The following is a 22443-nucleotide window of genomic DNA, read 5'->3' as shown; positions in this document are numbered from 1 at the left end:
AACTCTGCCTCTGCCAGCTGGCCTTCTTCAGCAGTGGATCCTGGTGCCATGTGTTCACCAGGCAGGTGATACACACTGAATGGACACACACACCCTCATATACAGTTAACTGCAATGGTTAGAGTGTGGTGCTGACAATGCCAAGGTCATGGGTTCAATCCCCCTATTGACCACATGCAGCATCTCAGAATGTGATACCTTTTACTCTGTCTGTATGAAACCCCATAGACTTCAACACACTTTGACTTGATTTTCCAACCAGTGAAGCCGGTAGACTGCAGGTGGAAGTCTCAGTACTTTTTAAAAAATGCACAATAAAAATAAAAAAGATAATTAAAAGCAATTTAACACAAGAAAAGTCAGACCGAACCTGAACGCTCCACCTGGACTCAGGTTCTGATTGGACCTCAGCTGATGTTAATCAGTGCAATCAGAGCAGAGAGCAGCTCCGGTATAAAACCAGACCAGCTGCCTGCAGACAACAGACCAGACCTTCAGTCTGCTGAGGATCATTGGAGCTGCTGGACTCCAACATGGTGCTGGGACTGTCTCTGAGGTTGGGACTTGGTTCACCTTTCAGTTCATACTGATGTTCTGAAGCTGAAGTAACTTTGTCTGTTTCAGGTTTTCTTGGATGTGTCTGCTGTTCAGCAGTGCTTCTGCTTTTCCTGCAACAAAAGCAGGTAAAGACTTTGAGTTTCACTTTATTGGTCCAGGCCTTCAGTTTCAGGATAGCCCAACTGGTCTTGGTGCTTCATGAGTTGATGCTCCTCCTGATCCTGCTCTTCTCTGTCCAGATTACAAATACCCCTACACTGGTTCCTGGAGCTCCAGCAGTGGTGCTGGATCACCAAACCTTCCTTCTGGAGGTTCACGTCCTCCCCTGATGCCGCAGCTTGGACCATCAGTCCAACAGCCCAGCGCTCCATCCAGACCTCTGATGCCTCAGGGTGGAAGCCACATCAGCCCGGTCCACCATGGACAGAACACTCCAGGATCTCCTGGGCAGCCTCAGCCTGGTTCTGGACTTGGTGATGTGGGTTCCCTCTCTGGTTCTCTAGTCCAACCATCTGGTTCTGGATCACCTCCTGCAACAAAAGCAGGTAAAGACTGAGTTTCACTTTATTGGTCCAGGTCTTCAGTTTCAGGATAACCAAACTGGTCTTGGTGCTTCATGAGTTGATGCTCCTCCTGATCCTGCTCTTCTCTGTCCAGATTACAAGTATCCCTACACTGGTTCCTGGAGCTCCAGCGGTGGTGCTGGATCACGAAACCTTCCTTCTGGAGGTTCACATCCTCCCCTGATGCCGCAGCTTGGAGCTCCAGTCCAACAGCCCAGCGCTCCATCCAGACCTCTGATGCCTCAGGGTGGAAGCTACGTCAGCCCGGTCCACCATGGACAGAACACTCCAGGATCTCATGGGCAGCCTCAGCCTGGTTCTGGACTTGGTGGTGATGTGGGTTCCCTCTCTGGTCCTCTATTCCAACCATCTGGTTTTGTGGTTGGTTCTGGATCACTTTCTTGGGACATTGAGCCTGCAGGTGAAGCCCGTGTCCAGTTCCCTGACCCCAGCACCTGGCTGCCTTCTCGTTCATTCCCAGACTTTGGCGTCTGGGGCTCCGGCGGTGCAGCAAAGACGGGCTCCAGTGAGACGTCCCCTCTGCTGCCGCCAACCTTCATCATCCAGCAGAGGAGCGGCTACCTGCGAGCACGAGAGGGCCAGACCCACATGAACTACTCCCCAGAGTACCCTCTGCCCCTCTCTGAGGAACCAGAAGAGCCAACCCAGCTTCCCCCAAAGACCGGGTCCAAAGGAGGTCTTCAGAGCTCCAAGCAAGAATCCAGGACCCCTTAAATAAAGAACCTGATCCAGTCTGTTCAATTAAAAATAACAGAATATTTGCTTGTTGGCTCTTTTGGTTTTGTTTCTCAGCTGGTTCCTCAGACGTTGACTTAAACCTCCATGTGACTCTTCTGTGGTGCACTTCCTGACGGTGATGCTTCAGCTCAAAGGAAAATGAGTTCAAACCTAAAATGAGCTGGAATCACTTTACATGTGAATAATGCTGGTCAGCTAGAACTGACCAGAACTGCTAGAACTTGAACAGGTTTCTTTGAATGTGATTGTAAATGTCTTACTGAATGACAAAAGTGGTTTGCCAGATCATTCAAGCCGCACATCTTTCTCCCCTCATGTATTGTTGGCCATTCTGCACTTAAGATGTTCTATCTTTGGTCAACTTTCCTGGTCTGTGTCACAGGACATCCTGCATTCAAACCCCACCACTGCTTCACTCTCAGTGGAGTTCCTGCACATCAATTAAACAAACTGAGGAAAAACATCAGTTCCTGTATTAAAACCTTTACCTGCAGCATCTAGAGAAGAGAAACTGTGTTTTAGTGGTTGGTGCTGTGTTTAGCAGAAAGACATGTGGTGATTGACCTCTTTTTACAGAAGACAGACCTCAGTAAGAACCCTGGCAGTCCCATGACATAAATATGTTATCATGCACCTGCAGGGTATTCCAGGTAGGAGGTTCAATAAACTCTGAGTCATACAAAAGGGCTGTGATTTTGGCCATTTCCATGCAATGGTGGTATAGTGGTGAGCATAGCTGCCTTCCAAGCAGTTGACCCGGGTTCGATTCCCGGCCATTGCAGTTTACCTGTGTGTCTACAATTTAACTTTGTATTTTACGTTTTTTTTACTTCCTGAGATCCCAAAATCCTGTAGATCTCAGGCCGATGGTGCCAAAGTCCTCCAGCTACAGACCTGTAACCCGTCCTCACCACAGCTGTACATCTGTTACACCCTGTAGTTGTCTCGGGGAAAGGGAAGCAACATAAAGCCAGAGTGTTCAAGCAACCACAGCCAATACAAAAACCAAGACAGAGCGAGATCTATAGCGCTCATTGGATCGGTTCACAGCTTAGTGTGAAGCAGCAGGGACGAGGATCAACCTCATCAAGGAGGTCAAGTATCTCAGGTCTTGTTCACGAGTAATGGAACTCTGTTGCTTTGGTTGAAGACAGATGGATGGATGCAGACAAGGTAAGTTCCATTACTGTGAATAATGTAGAGAAAGGACTAACCTTCCTTTGGCAAAAGCTAAACTGCAATGGCCGGGAATTGAATCCGGGTCAACTGCTTGGAAGGCAGCTATGCTCACCACTATACCACCATTGCAGGTGAAGGTGCAAAATCACAGTCTTTTTTAATGAAACTGGTTATGGGAACTCATGTGGCTGGATTTATGACCAAACATGAGCACCGTAGACAACGGCTTTTATTTTGAAATGATTTTTTGCAATTTTTTTTTTTTTTTTTGGAGGATGTTTTGCGTTTCTAGCAGCCCGGCTAGCTCAGTCGGTAGAGCATGAGACTCTTAAAATGATCGCGGTACTGATGCTAATCCCGTTAGCCGGTCTATGGCGTTTTCTAATGCATGTTAGCATTAAGCTAATGTTGGGTGTTGTGTTGTAGTTTTATTCTGTGGATGACAAAGTTACTCTTTCATTTTATTATTCCCTCTTTCGGTCGAAAAAAAAAAAAAAGTACAGTCGAGGAGAGCCGAATCTTCAGAGAATCCGTGCAGACAGGGGGGTTATTTTGATGGACACACCATGAGGCCAATCACATGAGAGGACAAACTGATGTTTGTCTGTGGTTCATACTGTAAAGTATGAACCACAGGGGTCAGACTGAGACTTCTGAAATGTTTCTGAAATGTTTCATAAATAGACTGAACAGGTGAAGGCTTTGGGACGGGGCTCACTGCAGCATCTGCTGTTGATAGCTGCAGAGTGATGTGCGCTTTCCTGTCAGTTCCTCCACAAAAGTCTCCATTAACTCCAGGAACAGTCGCTAAATTTAATTAAAAGGACACAAAGGCCACACTGTTGTCACTGATCAAAGATTATGTTACAGCTTCAGCTGGTGTCTTCACTGTGACAAGTGTCTTGTCAGGATACTTCAAATAACACAGACATCAAACTTCACACAGCTACATGTGGTTCCATGGTGTCATCATGAGCACTCTGGACTCTAAATCTGTTATTCATAGCAGTTTTAGATTTAACTAAACTCTTCATGATTGTACAGCACAGCTTGGACAACTGGCAGTGGTGGGAGTCAAACCCATGCCTCTGAAGAGACTGGAACCTAAATCCAGCACCTTGGACCGCATAACCACATAACTTCACCCGTTTCACTGCAATAATGCCACATGTCTCACATTGTCTAACTTCTCAAAGTTGTGACTTTGGATGAAAGATACACTGCTACATGGATCCAAGGCAGTCTAAGGGTCTAAGGCGCTGTGTTCAGGTCGCAATCTCCCCTGGAGGCGTGGGTTCAAATCCCACTTCTGACAGAGACCACTTTTCTTTCACCTCAACTGCAGCAAGGTGTGTTTGGGGACAAAGTTCTTTTGGTCTACTTTTGACCGCCCAAACTTTTAAAAGACCAAAATTCCTTTGACGTGTCGAAATATTGCCATTCTGTCCTTGGAAAATTTAAACAACCTGGTTTTGTCCACTCCACACGTATGAGGAAATGAAAATTTTGAGCCTCTGTGCGATCTAATCAGGCGATCTTTGAGTATTGTGGACTCACTTTGATGGGCAAATTTTTAAGCAAATTTCAGGCAGGAGTTGACCACACAACCATTATAATTTTAAGACTAAGCCACACAGAAAATATATATTACATAACAACTAATTATGCTTGGATGAATGAAATATTTTTTTATATATTTTATATATTTTTTTATTTAACAATTAGTGAAAACACCAAGAACAAGTGTGCATGTGGAGACATCCTCTTGATGATGAAATGAAAATCTGATTTTATTCCCATTTATATTTATAACTGTAAACTACTATCTCTTAAAGGTAAATGTAAAATCAATTGAAGAGTACATCCAAACTTACACGTTGACCAGTGCAATTGCAATTGGTTAGCGCGCGGTACTTATAAGACAGTAACTTGCAGAGTGATGCCGAGGTTGTGAGTTCAAACCTCACCTGGAGCAGCTGGTTGAGCTTTTGGAAGATTGGTATCTTGTTGCAAAAAGTTAATGAAGCTCAAAACACAAACGTAGTCATGCCAGAGTTCTGCCGACAGAAGCAACAACAAAACTGGAACTAATCTTCACTGCTATGCAGATGAGCCCCACAACCTCTCACATGCTAAGCGAGCGCTCTACCATTTGAGCTAATTCCCCTGGGCTGGCATGCAAGCTAAGCTTTGGAAAAAAAGCAGTGAATAGTTCGAAGGAGGCAGACTGGGTACTCGGCACTAAAACAACATTTGAAATTTGCTTTACTTCCACTGCTAAGGAAAACTGCTGGGAGTTAAAACAAGCAAGGTTAATACTGAAGTTTGTTTTCAAGACTTAAGATCTTCCCTCTTCAGCTAGTGCAGCTTCAGTATGGCATTTTTACGATTGTAACCGAGTGGTTAAGGCGATGGACTTGAAATCCATTGGGGATTCCCCGCGCAGGTTCAAATCCTGCCAACAAAGGTCTGTTGTTGTCACAACATGTGCTTCTTTCATGCTTCTTCTTTTTGCTGCCACAGTCCTGGTCATATTGGATGAACTGTTGGAGTTACTGCCTTCACTGTCAGAGGGCAGAGGGCTGGACGATGAAGGCACACTGGCTGGACGCCAGTGTGGATGTGCTGGGGGCATGAAGGACCTCCAGCACTGTGGGATCATCTTCCTCCATGTCATCCTCCACATCATGCTCCTCAATGAGGAGGTGAATCAGGGTGCACATCCTGCAGCACCTGACCGGTCTGCTGGAGCAGATACTGCACCCCTGTGAGCTCTCCAGAAACAATACGCATAAAGTGATTCATTTCCAAAAGTTAATAAAACTAACAACAGATTTTAAAACTTACAGACAATCGGTCACCTGCCAAGATCAAAATATATATAATCACGCTGTGAACGTGCAAGTAAAGATCAGTATATGTATCACAATCATGGACCAAGCACAAATGAATGGTACCACTTTGGGTCTGTTTGGAGAACATGGGGGGCTGGGTGACGTCATCACCAGAAATTAAATGTGTACTAGCATGCATACAGGGGAATTAGCTCAAATGGTAGAGTGCTCGCTTAGCATGTGAGAGGTAGTGGGATCAATGCCCACATTCTCCACAGGACTTCAGCTCTTTGTTGGAGATACAGCATACAGGGTGGACTTTGGAGGCTTTTGGTAAACAGAAGCAAGACTGTTATTGTGTATGGAGCTCTGACTGTTGTACTTCCATAGCCATATCTGAGGCTCTAACTCGGACAGCTACAGTTATTCCTTTCTACATAAATGCTTCTCTTTGGGGTTGTCCTGCTCAGAAATTCAGTAAAAATTATGATGATTTGCCATTTTAAATAGATTTCTTCAGATCAGCTACAACAACACAACCAGGAACACATCCAGTGCAGGAACTCCACTGAGAGTGAAGCACCGCTGGGGTTTGAATGCAGAATGTTCTGTTCAGTGCCAGTTTCTCTGCAGTCTGTCTCTCAGGAAACTTTTGTGCTCCTCAGAATTGTGTCCCACTTCCTCAAAGGTTTGAAGTGAAGTGTGAGTCTGAAGAGGTGCTGCCTTTGATCCATCACCTGATGATGTCACCTGATGATGTCACGATACTAAAAAACTGAGCTGACTCCTGTGTACTGTATCTCAGTGGTAGACCGCATGCTTTGCATGTATGAGGCCCCGGGTTCAATCCCCGGCATCTCTAGGATTTATAGTGAAGTGTGTCTCTGAATGAATGAGTCTCAGGCTGATGGTGCGCCGACCTTCTACGTCTCCACGACAATACCATTTGACAACTTTGACAACCTTTGAGTTCACCATCAACAGAAACACAGCAACACAGCAACACAGAGAGGTCAACATGTCTCTGTGGTGCAATCGGTCAGCGTGTTTGGCTGTTATCTGAAAGGATGGTGGTTCAAGCCCACCCAGGGATGTCCTTTGTCTAAACCCCGATGTGGACAGGATCTCCGCCTGTCTTGTGGAAGACTGGGATTTCAATTCTTGAAGGGGGAATGTGTCTTGTGCTGTGTGTGTAAATAATGAGGTTCATCAATACAAAACACCACACAAGTCAGAACCAGAGCTCAGGCTGTTGGTACACAAACAAAGAAAGGCATACTTGTGGATTCACAAGATTATATCAGGATCTGACCTTTTCCTGTTCCATCAGTAACCATCAAAGGAGATGCTGATTCTGTGATGTCACAAAGGTTCTAATGACATCACAGAGATCAAAGACTCCTCCCACTTTTTTGTCATGACCTCCACCATAGAGTGCTGCCTGCTGCAATAATGCTGCCTTTAATAGAAGTTTAGGAACATTTGAGGAAAGAATACATTTTGAAATGTCTGTTTATAGTTTATCACTATAAACAACGGATCCCCGTTAGCTGTCACTGAGGCAGCAGCTACTCTTCCTGGGGTCCAAATGAAAATGCAAATCTGCAGTCAAACAGGTTCAGGTAGATGCAGAGTCCTACATTAAAACAAACCACTTTACCATCAACCTCAGCTGCAGTATACACATTACACTTCCATTACCAGATCCTCTGTATATACATGTACTTCAGAGTGGTGCTGTGGCTTAGCTGGTCAAAGCGCCCGTCTTGTAAACAGGAGAAATTTGGTGATTGACTGCTTTTCACAGGAGGCAAAATTTGGTAAGAGTCATAATGGTCAGCTACTTATGTTGGAATATTTTAAGATCCTCTGTACATTTCTGTGCATCAGAGTGGTGCTGTGGCTTAGTTGGTCAAAGCGCCTGTCTAGTAAACAGGAAATCCTGGGTTCAAATCCCAGCAGCACCTGTTTTAAGGTTGTTGAAATAAACTCATGTAACCTCTTCTGCAGGAGTTCCATTAAAACTCTCTGACCAATCAGGTAACTGCATCTTCATGTCTCCCTTTGGAACATCCAATCCTGACGTTTTGTGGAAGAGATTAAACCAAACCAGATACTATCCAACAAAAACAGCTGAGGACAGTGCTGTGGACTTGAGCCGGTAACAGGCTGAATGATTTCACAGCCAATGCTGTTAGCTGGTTAAAGATTTGTAAAAATAAGCCAAAAAAATGCTTTCACACAGGCCGGTTAGCTCAGCTGGTTAGAGCGTGGTGCTGTTCTCTTCATAGACTTCAATGCAGCCTGAGTCTTTTTCCAACCAGTGGAACTGCCCCCTGGTGGTCATTAGAAGTGCAGCTTAACTTATCAGATACAACAATAACACAAAGTTACAATGATCAGAGCAAAGACTGCAGATTGATCATTTCCTTTGTAACAGTTTAGTGATTAGTTTCCAGCTGGCATTGTGCACCATGCAGGGGATGTAGCTCAGTGGTAGAGCGCATGCTTTGCCTGTATGAGGCCCCGCGTTCAATCCCCGCCATCTCCAGCGTTGATAATGAAGCACGTTGTCAGGAGAGACATGTCACAGGCTCCAGTGGAGCGGTAATTGAGGGATCAGAGTGTTGGAGAGCAGAACTCTTTCCTGTGCTTCAGATACACTGTTTGGTTCTGAGCTGATCATTAATAATCAATGAATGATCAATAATCTCCACAGCTGTTCTGAATGGTGACAGTGGGGCAGCCTTTGTGTTTACATCTGAACCACATGTGATTTTGGAAATTCTTCAAAGCAGCTTCAAAGGAGGAGTTTCATTCTGTGAGTACTGTGACATCATCAGGTGACATCATCAGGTGATGTATCAAAGGCAGCAGCTCCTCAGACTCACATCACAATTAGTTTTGTGTCTTATTTGGCTCCATTTGGTGGAAGCTGTGAATCGCAGGATTCAGGGGGAATACATCCATACATACATCTTCACTGAAATAATGACACCTGTGAGAAAGCTCAAAGCTGTGTCCAAAGGTTTGGAAGAGTGAATGGCAGAAAGATGTCTTTGAAGCCATTTGGACACACAACCAGTCAGCGGGCAGCATTCAACCTCACAATATTTCATGTGGTTGTGGTTGAAAGACGAGGCAGAATATTGGAAATGTAACTTTGGGTCTAAAAAAAACTGCTTATCGCCCAACGTGGGGCTCGAACCCACAACCCTGAGATTAAGAGTCTCATGCTCGACCGACTGAGCTAGCCGGGCTGCTAGAAATGCAAAACATCCTCCAAAAAATCGCCAAAAATCATTTCAAAATAAAAGCCGGTTTAGATAATTTTATTTGTATCTTTAGCTCAGATGTAACAAAGCGCAACAATGCTGTCAATAAGGATCTTTCCCATTTGGGTTACTTGAAGTGATGGTGGCCACTGATGCAACACTCCAATGAGTGCTGTCATTCTCAGGCTGATGGTGCTGAAAGGAGCACATCATCTGCAAAATCCTCCATATACTGACCTGGAACCCCTCCTCACCACGGCTCTCAAAATAATTTTAATAAGAGTTTGGTCTAGACCTGCTCTATATGTACTTGACGTAACTTCATTATGATGTTTTGACGTGAGTTAAAAAAAGAGGCCAAAACATTAGGAGTTTGCTTTTAAGTGGACTTCAATGGCTGTTGTTTTGTCATCACATGTACACTTGTGTTCACTTTGGTAATTTGGTAGGATGACTGCACAGGATAAATTGCTCCAAGCTGCGCGGATAATTGAGAGATCAGGGTGTTGCACAAGATAAGTACTTCCTGTGCTTCATTATCAACGCTGGAGATGACAGGGGCCGCGGAGCCTCATACATGCAAAGCATGCACTCAACTACTGAGCTACATCCCCTGGATGGTGCACAATGCCCGCTGTTATGTTATGAATGACAGATGAATGACAGTGTGAAGTTTGCTGTCTGGTTGTGTTACTTGAAGGATCTTGACAAGAAACTTGCCACAGTGAAGACGCCAGCTGAAGCCGTAACATAATGTCACATCAACGGCGTGGCCATTTGACTGCAGGTCAAGAGGTCCCCAGTTCAAATCTGGGTGCCCCCTGCCAAACCTGCATGTTTTCATACGCAAGCACGAACTCTGGTTGACTGTGATGTTTCTCATTTCAGCCCACCTGGTGTTGGTATCATCTTTCACTGGCTTCTATAACTTTTGTTCACAGGGAGATGAAAAATGCCTGAATTAGCTGATTAGTTTTCATTGACAAGAAACAAACTGGCAGTGGTGGGTGGTGACAGTGACACTGCAATACCTCGGTTGGGAGAGCGTTAGACTGAAGATCTAAAGGTCCCTGGTTCAATCCTGGGTTTCGGCACCTGAGGTAGTACCAGAGTGAGGTTCAATCTCTGGTTATTTGACCTATAGAAGCTGCTTTTCTTTCACCTCTACTGCTGTAAAGTGTATTTGGGGACAAATGTGTTTAGGTCAACCTTTGACTGTCCACACTTAAAAGACAAAAATTCCGATCCCATCTGCATACCTGTGGGGTTCTATGGTGTAATGGTTAGCAGTCTGAATCCAACAATCTGAGTTCAAATCTCGCTGAAACCTGAGTCTTTCCAGTGAAAAAGTCTTTTGACGTAGAAATATTGCTACTCCGTCCTTGGAAAATGGAAACAACCTGGTTTTGGTCCACCTCACCCATGTGAGGAATTTGTGTGCGATCTAATCAGGCAGTCTTTGCATACTCACTTTGATGGGTGGTTTTTGCACAGGGCGATGAGCTCAAAGGGTACAATGCTTGCTTAGCACGTGAGAGGTAGTGGGGTCGATGCCCACGTTCTCCACAAGGCTTTAGTTCTTTGGAGATACAGCAACAAGTGAACTAAACACAGCAGGTCCCTGAGTGGGCTTTGGAGGCTTTTGGTAAACAGAAGCAGGACTATTATTGTGTATGGAGCTTTGACTGTTACCAAACTGTTACCTTAACAGGTGAAGGTTCATTCTGATGGAATGAACTGTTTCTACACAAGCTGCATGAATGTGACACAGAGCTCATGTTTAAAGTATTTTTCTTCAGTACTCTTATTGTGTATGAAGCTCTGACTGTTGACATAAGTGCAGGTGACCTAAATTCAGCAGCATCATCAATGTTCTCATCTCATCCACAAGGCTTCATCAGACAGATTGGTGTTGCAGGAGCTCAGAAGCTATCTGGTTAGCTAATGCTGCCAGACCATGCAGGGATGTAGCTCAGTGGTAGAATGTGCACTTCGCAACAATGTCATGAGGCTCTATCCCACATCGGTAACTTGAAGCGATGGTGGCCACTGGTGCAACATTGGTTTGATCCAGCCACGTGTGAGTTCCCATAACCAGTTTCATTAAAAAAGGACTCTGATTTTGTGATCACGTGCAATGGTGGTATAGTGGTAAGCATAGCTGCCTTCCAAGCATTTGACCTGGGTTCAATGCCTGGCCATTGCAGTTTAAGTTTTGTCTTACTTTTGTTTTCCTTCCTGAAATTGGTGTGAAATTCCTGTGGAGGCCATGACAAAAATAATGGGAGGAGTCTTTGATCTCTGTGATGTCATTAGAACCACAGAATCAGCATCTCCTTTGATGGTTACTGATGGAACAGGAAAAGGTCAGATCCTGATAAAACTTGTGAATCCACAAGTATGCCTTTCTTTCTTTGTGTACCAACAGCCTGAGCTCTGGTTCTGATGGTGCGGTGTTTTGTTTTGATGAACCTCATTATGAATTAACCTTCAACAGGCTTCAAAGACATTTATAGATCATTCAAGATGGACCTAAAGTCTGACATTTTGGATAATTTTGCTCAGAACAGCAGGCTGCAACAGGGACAGGCTAAAGTGAGCTCAACGAGGTGACAAGGAGGGGATTCAAACCCATGCATTCAGAGCAGGGTATGGATTAGCAGTGCATCATCTTAACCACTCGGCCAGAGCGGCTGTTGTTGAATCGAATGCTCAAAGTTCAGGGATAGACTCAAAGTTCACTGCATCAATATGATCTGCCAGTGAGACGGCCTGAAAAATAAAACACATGGTGTTAAAGATTTCTTTGTGAGGTCAATAGCACAGCTTCTTAAGTCACAATCTGTGGAACATGCAAAACAACTTCTACGTACCATCGCGACTGACTCTGACTCTTCTGAAGCACCAGCATCAGTGGAAGTTCCGCTGCTGTTGAAGCAGAGTTCAAAAACATGAAAAATGGGCTTTTCAAACATGAAAACCTACCCATTCGTGCCAACCAATCTTTCCTTCATTGAGGGAAACATGAGGATTCGTTCTGCAAAACAAAAACGTTAAATGGATGATGTAGCTGATGATGATGCTCTGGAGCTCCTCACCTGGGAAACTTGGTCCATGAAAGCAAACAACCGTCAGAGTCAGGCCGACCACAGAGCCTGTTCTCCTGATCAGCCTGTTCAGTCTCTGTGTGTCTCCTTTTTTGTTGCTGTCTGCTTTAGTTTAGTTTATTTGCACATTAGAAGCACACTGATAAAGACTTCATGATAAAACACTGTGCCGGGGAAGTTAGAAGTCACAAAAGGTTTATGGAAATGCTGAAAGCATCAGCGTTTTCATTTTCACATTATTAGACTTTATTATTTATCAGTGGATTCAAACTCTTCACGTTCTTAATGAATTTCACCACCGGGTGTCGTCATCCCTTTTGTTGACGTCACTGCCGTAAATGCTAAAAGCCCGATCCGGAAGTGCGTCCCTCGCCTGTAATCCAAGTTACCGGGAGGCTGAGGCTGGAGGAGCTCTGGGCTGCAGCGGACTATGTCGATCGGGTGTCCGCACTAAGTTCGGTATCGATATGGTGCTCCGGGGGGAGCCCGGGATCACCAGGTCGTCTAAGGAGGGGTGCACCGGCCCAGGTCGGACACAGAGCAGGTCAAAGCCCCCGTGAATAGACGCTGTAGTTCAGCCTGAGTAAGACAGCGGGACCCAGTCTTTATGCTGCTATATATAGATATATATATATATATACACGGCCTTGGCACGGCCTCATCCTGTATATATATATGGCTCCGGAGCCACAGCAGGGGGCTGAAAGGACCGCATGTGGCTCCGGAGCCACAGGTTGCCGACCCCTGCCCTAATCTAAGTGATTTCCATGTATTCTTCATTGTGAGACAATGTCAGGGAGGGAATTAAAGTTATATAATGACACATTATATCGTCTATATCAATTTCCATGATCTGAAATTTTTTGTCAGGCTTCCTCTCTCAGAAACACTGTTGCAGTGTTGCAGTTCTCCCCCAAAAGTGGAACTAAAAGTGTGTCGCTATCATCGACCTTGATAATGAAAACTGAGCACCAGTTAGTGCTCTGATCCTCTTAGATGAGTCCGAACAACATCACTCAGCTCTCCCATATTTTAATGCCGTGCCAATTACAGACATTCTCCAACATGGTCTGTAGCTCTCTAAGTGGGAAACTTGGTCCATGAAAAAAACCAACCGTTGTTGACAGGATTTGAACCTGCGCGGGAGAACCCCAATGGATTTCGAGTCCATCGCCTTAACCACTCGGCCACAACAACTACATGAGCCGCAAGAAAAGTAGAAATACACAAAATAAAACACAAAAAACTAAAAAAGCTGAGCAGAGTGCTGTGGACTTTTGAAGGTGCTGTGTTCAGGTGACAGTCTCCTCTGGAATTGAGGGTTCAAATACCACTCCTGACAGTCTGTGCTGTTACCCAGCTTCTTTGTCTGAGGGCCTTCTGGGGAAAGATCTTTGTTGTGCTTTAAGTCACATCTGTCCTCATTCAGCTGATTCCTCAATTAACTGTTAGTACAAACTGTTTGTAAATGTTAGCACCTTGAAACTTCTGACATAGCTTTATTGTCTCTCATTTCAGCATTAAGAAGCAATGTCTATGGCATTCAACCATTCTGTGTGTGAAACAACCGGTGGAGAAGGTGAATCAACCTGAGAGAAAGGAGGAGAGACGGGGGGCTCAGTTGCAGAATAATTTTCTATAGTTAAATTTTTTATTACAGATCGTAGTTCAATTACAGCATTCATTACAGCTTCAGGATGATTCAACTCATCTATAGCGAAGTTTATTGCAAGAAAAGGGTCGTCTGAAAAACTCCTGCAGTCGTCATTACCTTTTTGTTCCATGTCACCCTTTATTTTATTTTTTTTAACTCAAACCACATTAAAACATCATATCCTCATATGCCAGTGCATACAGCCTGTCAAGGAATCTCTCGAGGTGTCTGCATGGAATCATCCTGTGGTTGTACGAGCAGTTTGGTGATCTTCTGTAGGATGGCGACCTGTTTCTTCTGTATCGCTGTCTCCGCTTCTTCCTATAGTCTGGGAAAAAAACTGCTAAAGCTACCACACCACGCAGGGGATGTAGCTCAGTGGGAGAGCGCATGCTTTGCATGTATGAGGCCCCGGGTTCAATCCCCGGCATCTCCAGCATGAAACACAGGAAGTACTTATCTTGTCTAAAACTTAGATTTTTACGATGACAGCAGAGGGGTATCTTATGAAGGAAGTTCAACAGAGCCGGGCTTTGTTTGGGTGAGCTAGCTTGACAAAGTTGAAAGCTCCAACCAGAGATAACGAGTATCACGACGTTATCAACTTGGTTTGTCGACCCAGGCTTTCCTCAGCAGGCTCTGTGCGTGTTCACATAAAAAGGGCTGTTTACAGGGACCTTTAGATTTTCAGTCCAACGTTCTCCCAACTGAGCCATTTCTGGTGGAAGAGTTTGTTTCACAGAATGTGTCAGGAGCGATACGTCACAGGCTCCAGTGGTGCAATCGGTTAGCGTGCGGTACTTATATGACAGTAACCTGCAGAGTGATGCCGAGGTTGTGAGTTCAAGCCTCACCTGGAGCAGCTGATTGAGCCTTTGGAAGAAAGTTGGTATCTTGTTGAGAAAAAAAAATAAGATTCTGTCATGACATCAAAGACTCCTCCCACTTTTTCGCATGACCTCCACCATTGACTATTCATTCTGACTCTGCAACAATTTGATCTACAGAAAGAGGACATGACCTGACTGTGTGTCTCATAAATGTATGAATCCAATCTGTTAAAGTGACGCTGAAATGAATCCTTGTAGCATTAATTGTTCAGCAGCATGACTTGTCATGATACTGAGGTTGTGTCCTGTTTGGGGGTCACCACAGAGGAGGAGCTAGTGAGGACAGGCAGCATTATCAATGTCCTCATCTCATCCAAAAGGTTTCATCAGACAGATAATTGATTTAGCTGTCAGGCTCCAGTGTCATGGGAGACATCTGTAGACCATAAGCCATTTAAAAAAAAATCCAGTTTGATGATGATTGGAAATGTCTGTTTATTGTTTATCGCTTGTTAGGATCCCTGTTAGCTGTCACTGAGGCAGCAGCTACTCTTCCTGGGGTCCAAATGAAAATGCGCATCTGCAGTCAAACAGGTTCACAAACCACTTTACCATCAACCTCAACTGTATACACATTACACTTCCATTACCAGATCCTCTGTATATAGATGAATGTTGCAGTGCTGCTGTGGCTTAGCTGGTCAAAGCACCTGTCTTGTAAGAGTCATGATGGTCAGCTACTTATGTTGGAATATTTTAAGATCCTCTGTACATTTCTGTACATCAGAGTGGTGCTGTGGCTTAGTTGGTCAAAGCGCCTGTCTAGTAAACAGGAGATCCTGGGTTCAAATCCCAGCAGCACCTGTTTTAAGGTTGTTGAGATAAACCCATGTAACTTCTTCTGCAGGAGTTCCATTAAAACTCTCTGACCAATCAGGTAACTCAGAGTCTTCATGTCTCCCTTTGGAACATCCTGCAGTCGATGGTGCCAAAGTCCTCCAGCTACAGACCTGTAACCCGTCCTCACCACAGCTGTACATCTGTTACACCTTGTAGTTGTCTTGGGGAAAGGGAAGTTGATTGTCATATAATGATGGGATGGTTCCATACTCCATACTCCAGAACATCCCTGTGAACCCGCTCATACACCTTCTCCAGATCAAATCTTGGTGTTCCACATGTCCACTATAATTCCAGTGGATAAGACAAGTCAATCACAATCACAATTTTTATCAGTTTTTAGGGTGTGGGGGTTAAGAACATCTGAATTAGTTTGAAAGGCACAATTGTTACCTTAACCTTAGCATTTAAAGAAACGCCCTGAGTCATCATCAGCAAACACCAGCTGCTGTTTTCACCCAGGTGGCTGCTACATGGGTTCAACTTGTGACTGTGGTGTTGTCAGTGAAAAGGCTTCTGTTACAAACTCCTAAACTACTTCAAGGACTCTGCAGCTGGCCAGCATGGGGATTGAACCCATGACCTTATTTATGCATGGCGTTATTAGCACCACGCTCTAACCAGCTGAGCTAACCGGCCTGCTTGGGTGCTTCTAAGGCTTATTATAAAAGTATACAGAATAAATAGCAGCTTGAACTTTTTGGAAAATTCAGCACGCTAGCATCGGCTGCTGGCTTAGCATGTATTTGTATCAATAAGCCTCTCAGCTGTTCTGAATGGTGACAGTGGGGCAGCCTTTGTGTTTTCATATGAATCACATGTGATTTTGGAAATTCTCCAAAACAGCTTCAAAGGAGGAGTTTCATTCTGTGAGTATTGTGACATCATCAGTCCAGAGTGATTTCTGTGTGTCTGTGCTCATCCATTTGAAGGGAACGTGAGAGAGTGTGAATGCATCTGTGTCATGTGGGAGATCAATGAAAGCCGGGAAATGCCTTTGATCTCCAGTGATGTCACACAGTCTCATTGTGGAGTTATTAGTTGTTGATGTTGTTCTGTAAAAATCTGCATCAGTGAAACATTCATTCCAGACTGATATTATCTGTGTCATGGTGTTCAGAGATTTCAGCAGCTCACATCCAACACAGAGACTCTGAGCAGGCCCACCTGGTCTTAGACCCAGACCCAGACCTAAATCCAAACCCAGGAGACAGAGGTTGAGTGAGTCAGTGAGGAAGAAGCTGCTCGTTCTCCTTCAACAGTTTGATCTGAGGAAAAGTCACTTCCTCTTTTCAGGAATCAACTTCTACCATCTGTCCACTAGATGGAGATAACTGAGCATCAACTCAAAAATCCTCTGGTCTTCCATGTGAGAACTATAATACCAGTGAATTAAACAAAGATCGTCCCTGGGTGGGCTCGAACCACCATCCTTTCAGTTAACAGCCGAATGCGCTGACCGATTGCGCCACAGAGACACGTGGACCAGTTCCTGTTACAGCAGGCTGTAACAGGAACTGGTCCCACAATAAGAAGGTTGTTGGTTTGAATCTCAAACTGTCAGCTGTTTTTCTGATTCCAGCCAATGATCTTAGTGATAAGAGACGGCTTGACATGACGGGTTTCAATCTTTATTTACACACAGCACATTCAGGACATTAATGTTATTGTTATTAATTGTTATTTGCCACAGTGGACTTGGCTCATCATATTTTGCTGACTAACTGGTATTGGAGTTGTGTAGAAAAAACAGAAAGATCTGACAACAGCTTTGAAAGCGGATACAGTCCATCCAGATAACCTTTGAATTAACCTTAAACAGGTTTCAAGGATATTTCGAGAATGTTCAAGATGGATCTAAAGTCTGACGTTTATGATAATTCTACCAAGAACAGCAGGCTGCAACATGGACAGACCAAAGTGAGGTGAATGTGCACTCTGTGGTGGAGGCCATGAGAAAAAATGGGTCTTTGATGTCATGGTGGCAAATAAAAATACGTATATGCACTATAAAGGGCCTCTGATATAATATAGAGATTGACAATTAAAAAGACGACGCAATTTAATAATTTTACTCCTGGAGATACTGTCACAGCTACCAAAGTCGTGCAAACAAACTAGTAGACACATCAGATGCAGGGCTCGTCGGGGATTTGAACCCAGGACCTCTCGCACCCAAAGTGAGAATCATATCCCTAGACCATGACCATGGTGATTGTTTTAGGGTTAGAAAAAATGTTTCTTCTTCAAAATGGACCCGAAATGGTACCGTTCATTTGTACTCCTACGGTTTTATAGATATTACACATTTTAATTTCTGGTGATGGTGTCACCCAGCCCGCCATGTTCTCTGAATGGACCTGAAGTGGTACAGTTCCTTTGTGCTAGATTGTGCCATAAAAAAAGTTTTCTCTGCTAGATGAGTCCGAACAACAGCACTCAGCTGTGTCATATTTTAAGGCTGTGCAGATTACAGAGATTCTCCAACATGCTCTGTAGCTCCCCACCTGGGAAACTTGGTCCATGAAAGCAAACAACCGTCAGAGTCAGGCCGACCACAGAGCCTGTTCTCCTGATCAGCCTGTTCAGTCTCTGTGTGTCTCCCTTGTACTCACTTGTACAAAAGGAAGTCGTCTGTGTTTCATAATTGAAATGATTGTAGAAGATGTTGTTGTCTTTGTCAGTCAGCACTGCCCCAACAAGTAGCACTTACTGAATGCAACAGTCAAGTTAGTGCTCAAGTTAAGGTAACATTTGTGACTTTCAAATTACTTCCTCAACCTTCACCCCCCATATCACTGATAATACCTGCTGTCCTGGTGATTGAAGAAAAGAAGGAATGACATTCCTCATGTTTTTTGTCCAAATTCCAACCAGGACAACCCCAAAGAGAAGCACTTATGCACAAAGACTTCATCAGTGTCTTTGATTGGAGTGATCCGAGTTAGATCTGAAGAAAACATGGCTCCAAGACTTATTGTTGTTTTTGTAAATTAACACTGAAAGGGGAAAAAGAGAAAAGAGCATCTCCTTTTCCTGTTCCATCAGTAACCATCAAAGGAGATGCTGATTCTGTGATGTCACAAAGGTTCTAACGACATCAAAGAGATCAAAGACTCCTCCCACTTTTTTGTCATGACCTCCACAGTAGAGTGCACTCTGAATGAAGCTCCAAAGACAACCATGGTCCTGCCAGATACCGAGTTCCGAGTACCGAGTTCTGCCAACAGAAGCAACAACAAAACTGGAACTATTTGGACTGAACCTGGTTTGTCTGTATTACCTCCCAGGTAGGCTTGGAGGTCTACCAGGTCCAATTCTCTCCAGATGTCCCCAAACACACGCTTCCCCTCCAGGTTTGTCATCTCCAGTATAATTCCCTCAAAAAGAGTTGGAAGCTGTGCTTCCTCACAACAAGAAGGTGCTGTTTCCTTTGAGGAGGAAACTATCTAGGCTGGAAAATGCTGAGTAATGCTGGCATTGGACTGTGTGGTTGTTGTGGCTGAGTGGTTAAGGCGATGGACTTGAAATCCATTGGGGTTTCCCCACGCAGTTTACAATCCTGCCAACAACGGTCTGTTGTAGTCACAACACGTGCTTCTTTCATGCTTCTTCATTTTGCTGCCACAGTCCTGGTCATATTGGATGGACTGTTGGAGTTCCTGCCTTCACTCCTGACGTCCAGCACAAGAATCACGCTACATGTTAGGAGAAATAACACTTCCTGTCTGAATACCCAAAGAACAACTCCAATCTCCTCCTTAAAGTTGCATCCTCATTCTGATCACCTGGCTCCACCCTACATGCAGCTCCAGGCCGGGAACTGAACCCACAAGCTTATTGTTGTGCGGAAGCAGTTTCACTTTCAGCAATCTATGTGTGTAGAAACAAGGATGGAAGGTCTCTGGTCTAGTCTCCTTGATTCAGATGATTACCTGCTTCAACAGTCCTGTCAACCAAAATTATCTCTGAATTCTCGCTTAGGGTGCGAAAGGTCCCGGGTTCAAATACATTCGGGGTGCTAACCATTACACTATTGTAGAGGAAGGAAACACAAATGGGAACAAAAACACTCAGTCACACTCATGGAGCCTAAATCAAAAGAACATCAGACTGAGACAGGAAGAAAAAATGGAACCAAAGTGTGAAAATAATGATTATCATCATCATGAACAATGAACAAAAACATGAACCCAAAATAAAGTTTGACACAGAGAGGCTGCAGCCTAGTGTGTACAATAACTACACAACTTTAGTGGTCACAAACTGATGTTGTAATCTGGTTACATGAGATTATCGTGAAAATGTGTTTGGCTCTTAACTGAAAGGATGGTGGTTCAACCACACCCAGCTATGTCTCTGGATGTCCTACATCTAAACAGGTCTCTGTTATCTTTCAAAGATACACAATCCATGAATGACTCACTTAACTGAACAAATTAGTTTGAACCACTCACTCCCTCATTTTCTACCAGTTATCCACCACTGCTGAGAGCAGACTGTGCTCAGATGGCATTTTCACTTTACAACAGCCAGAAAACATCACGAGGTGCCCAAGTGGTGAAGGTGATGGAATGCTAATCCGTTGTGCTCTGCACATATGGGTTTGAATTCCTTCCTTGTCAGTCTTCAGCTCTCTTTGATTGACTTTTGAAATCATCAAAATTACCCCAACAAACTGCACTCACTGCTCCCAGAACACAAGTCTGCCTTTCAGTTTGGGAATTGTCGATGACAAATTCATGATCTCAAGAAATCTACTGAAACTGGTTATAACTTTTGTCCAAATTCCATCCAGAGGAATCCAGAAGCACTTATTCACAAAAATTCATCAGTGTGTCTCATTGGAGAGTTCCAAGTTAGAGCTGAAGAAAACATGGCTCCAAGACCGAAAGGGGAAAAAGCATAGAAAATAGAAACATCCATGCAGAAAATAGTCATCAATGTCTCTCATTGAATTGGCTAAGTCACATTAAGCTTTAATTCTGACCTAACTCTGGTGATTAGTGATTAGGGTAGTGTTGTTTCAATTGATCAGGAGAAATCTGTTCAAAATGAGAATCTTGATCATTTTGTTGAAATTCTAACCAGGACAACCCCAAAGAGAAGCACTTGTGCACAAATAATTCAGCAGTGTTTCTGATTGAGGTGGTCTGAGTTAGATTCTAAGAAGGGTCTAATGGGAAATGGGTAAAGGAAGGAAAACTTCTGAAATCACCAACACTACCCCAAATAATAGCACTTACTGCTCTCAGAACACAAGTCTGTGCTTCAGTTGGGGAAATGCTGATGACAAATTAATACATTACACAACTAATCCTGCTAACTACTTTTTCCTCAATATTCCAACCAGGACAACCCTGGTTGAGAAGATGTTGTCATCAATGTCTCTGATTGAAATGATCAGAGTTAAATTTTGAAATTGCTCCCAAACCTCCCGTTGTGTTTGTCAGTCAGCACTGCTCCAACAAGTAGCACTTACTGAAATCAACAGTGAAGTTAGTGCTCAAGTTAAGGTAACATTTGTGACTTTTAGATTACTTTCTTAACTCCCACCATCCCAAAATTGATAGAACCTGCTGTCCTTGTGATTGACTTCTGAAATCACCAACATTAACCCAACTAATAGCACTTACTGCTTTCAGAATACAAGTTGGTGCTTCAGTTCGGGAAATATTGATGACTCATTCAGCTGATCTGAAGAAAACTGTTGTTTTTTTTTTTTATTCCATCCAGGACAACCCCAAAGAGAAGCACTGATACAAAAGGCATCAGTGTTTCTAATTGAAATGATCAGTATTGTATTCTAAGAAGATGTGGTTGTTTTTGTCAGTCAGCACTGCCCCAACAAGTAGCTTACTGAATTCAACAGTCAAGTCAGTGCTCAAGTTAAGGTATCATTTGTGACTTTCAAATTACTTTCTTCACCCCCACCCCCCATATCATGTGGTGATTGATGAAGAAGGAATGGCATTGCTCATCATTTTTGTCCAAATTCCAAGCAGGACAACCCCAAAGAGAAGCACTTATGCACAAATACTTCATCAGTGTCTCTGATTGGAGTGATCCGGGTTAAATAGCTCACACATGATCTCCCCCAAAGAGTCTTGCAGCCACTTCCCTGTTGTGTCTGAATGAAACCACCCCCACCTGTCTGCTTTGTTGAGACGGTTTCAGTGGTCTTGGTAATTGTTCATATCAGGAACAGACAACGATCCTCTTAAATTCATGAGGTCCTTTAGCATATGGTGAGACGGCAGCTAACTGTGGTGGTAAGACATTTATCAAAACTGGTTTTAATTCCATCCAGGACAACCCCAAAGAGAAGCACTTGTACAAAAGGACGTCATCAGTCTTTCTAATTGAAATGATCAGTGATGCATTCTAAGATGTCTTTGTCAGTCAGCACTGCTCCAACAAGTAGCACTTACTGAATTCAACAGCCAAGTCAGTGCTCAAGTTAAGGTAACATTTGTGACTTTCAAACTACTTTCTTAACCCTCACCACCCAAAAATTGATAGAACCTCATCTGCTTGTGATTGGCTTTTGAAATCACCAACATTACCCCAACTAATAGCACTTACTGCTCTCAGAATACAAGTTGGTGCTTCAGTTCGGGAAATGTTCATGACAAATTCTCGAACTTAGCTGTTTTAAAGAAATATATCAAAACTTTAATTCCATCCAGGACAACCCCAAAGAGAAGCACTTATGCACAAAGACTTCATCAGTGTCTCTGATTGGAGTGATCCGAGTTAGATCTGAAGAAAACATGGCTCCAAG

At 43.8% G+C, this 22443-nt stretch overlaps 1 protein-coding gene and 11 non-coding genes across 12 annotated transcripts in view; 7 read left to right on the top strand and 5 right to left on the bottom strand.

The window, feature by feature from the left end:
- LOC115038392 (NACHT, LRR and PYD domains-containing protein 12-like) overlaps positions 1-22443 on the top strand; it is an 82469-nt gene that overhangs the window by 37096 nt on the left and 22930 nt on the right. The window lies entirely within an intron of this gene.
- trnag-ucc (transfer RNA glycine (anticodon UCC)) lies at positions 2590-2661 on the top strand. The gene has a single exon. It is a non-coding gene; the product is annotated as a tRNA-Gly (tRNA).
- Positions 3117-3188, bottom strand: trnag-ucc (transfer RNA glycine (anticodon UCC)). The gene has a single exon. It is a non-coding gene; the product is annotated as a tRNA-Gly (tRNA).
- On the top strand, positions 5447-5523 carry trnas-uga (transfer RNA serine (anticodon UGA)). Its single transcript has one exon. It is a non-coding gene; the product is annotated as a tRNA-Ser (tRNA).
- Positions 7787-7860, top strand: trnat-agu (transfer RNA threonine (anticodon AGU)). Its single transcript has one exon. It is a non-coding gene; the product is annotated as a tRNA-Thr (tRNA).
- On the bottom strand, positions 9081-9153 carry trnak-cuu (transfer RNA lysine (anticodon CUU)). Its single transcript has one exon. It is a non-coding gene; the product is annotated as a tRNA-Lys (tRNA).
- On the bottom strand, positions 13391-13472 carry trnas-cga (transfer RNA serine (anticodon CGA)). Its single transcript has one exon. It is a non-coding gene; the product is annotated as a tRNA-Ser (tRNA).
- Positions 14294-14365, top strand: trnaa-ugc (transfer RNA alanine (anticodon UGC)). The gene has a single exon. It is a non-coding gene; the product is annotated as a tRNA-Ala (tRNA).
- trnai-uau (transfer RNA isoleucine (anticodon UAU)) lies at positions 14698-14791 on the top strand. Its single transcript has 2 exons — positions 14698-14735; positions 14756-14791. It is a non-coding gene; the product is annotated as a tRNA-Ile (tRNA).
- Positions 15550-15623, top strand: trnat-agu (transfer RNA threonine (anticodon AGU)). The gene has a single exon. It is a non-coding gene; the product is annotated as a tRNA-Thr (tRNA).
- trnai-aau (transfer RNA isoleucine (anticodon AAU)) lies at positions 16215-16298 on the bottom strand. Its single transcript has one exon. It is a non-coding gene; the product is annotated as a tRNA-Ile (tRNA).
- Positions 17064-17137, bottom strand: trnan-guu (transfer RNA asparagine (anticodon GUU)). The gene has a single exon. It is a non-coding gene; the product is annotated as a tRNA-Asn (tRNA).

Source organism: Echeneis naucrates, unplaced genomic scaffold (assembly GCF_900963305.1).
Source record: "Echeneis naucrates unplaced genomic scaffold, fEcheNa1.1, whole genome shotgun sequence".
NCBI classification, from domain to species: domain Eukaryota; kingdom Metazoa; phylum Chordata; class Actinopteri; order Carangiformes; family Echeneidae; genus Echeneis; species Echeneis naucrates.
Note: the sequence above shows the minus strand (reverse complement) of the source record. Positions and strands in the feature narration are given on the sequence as shown.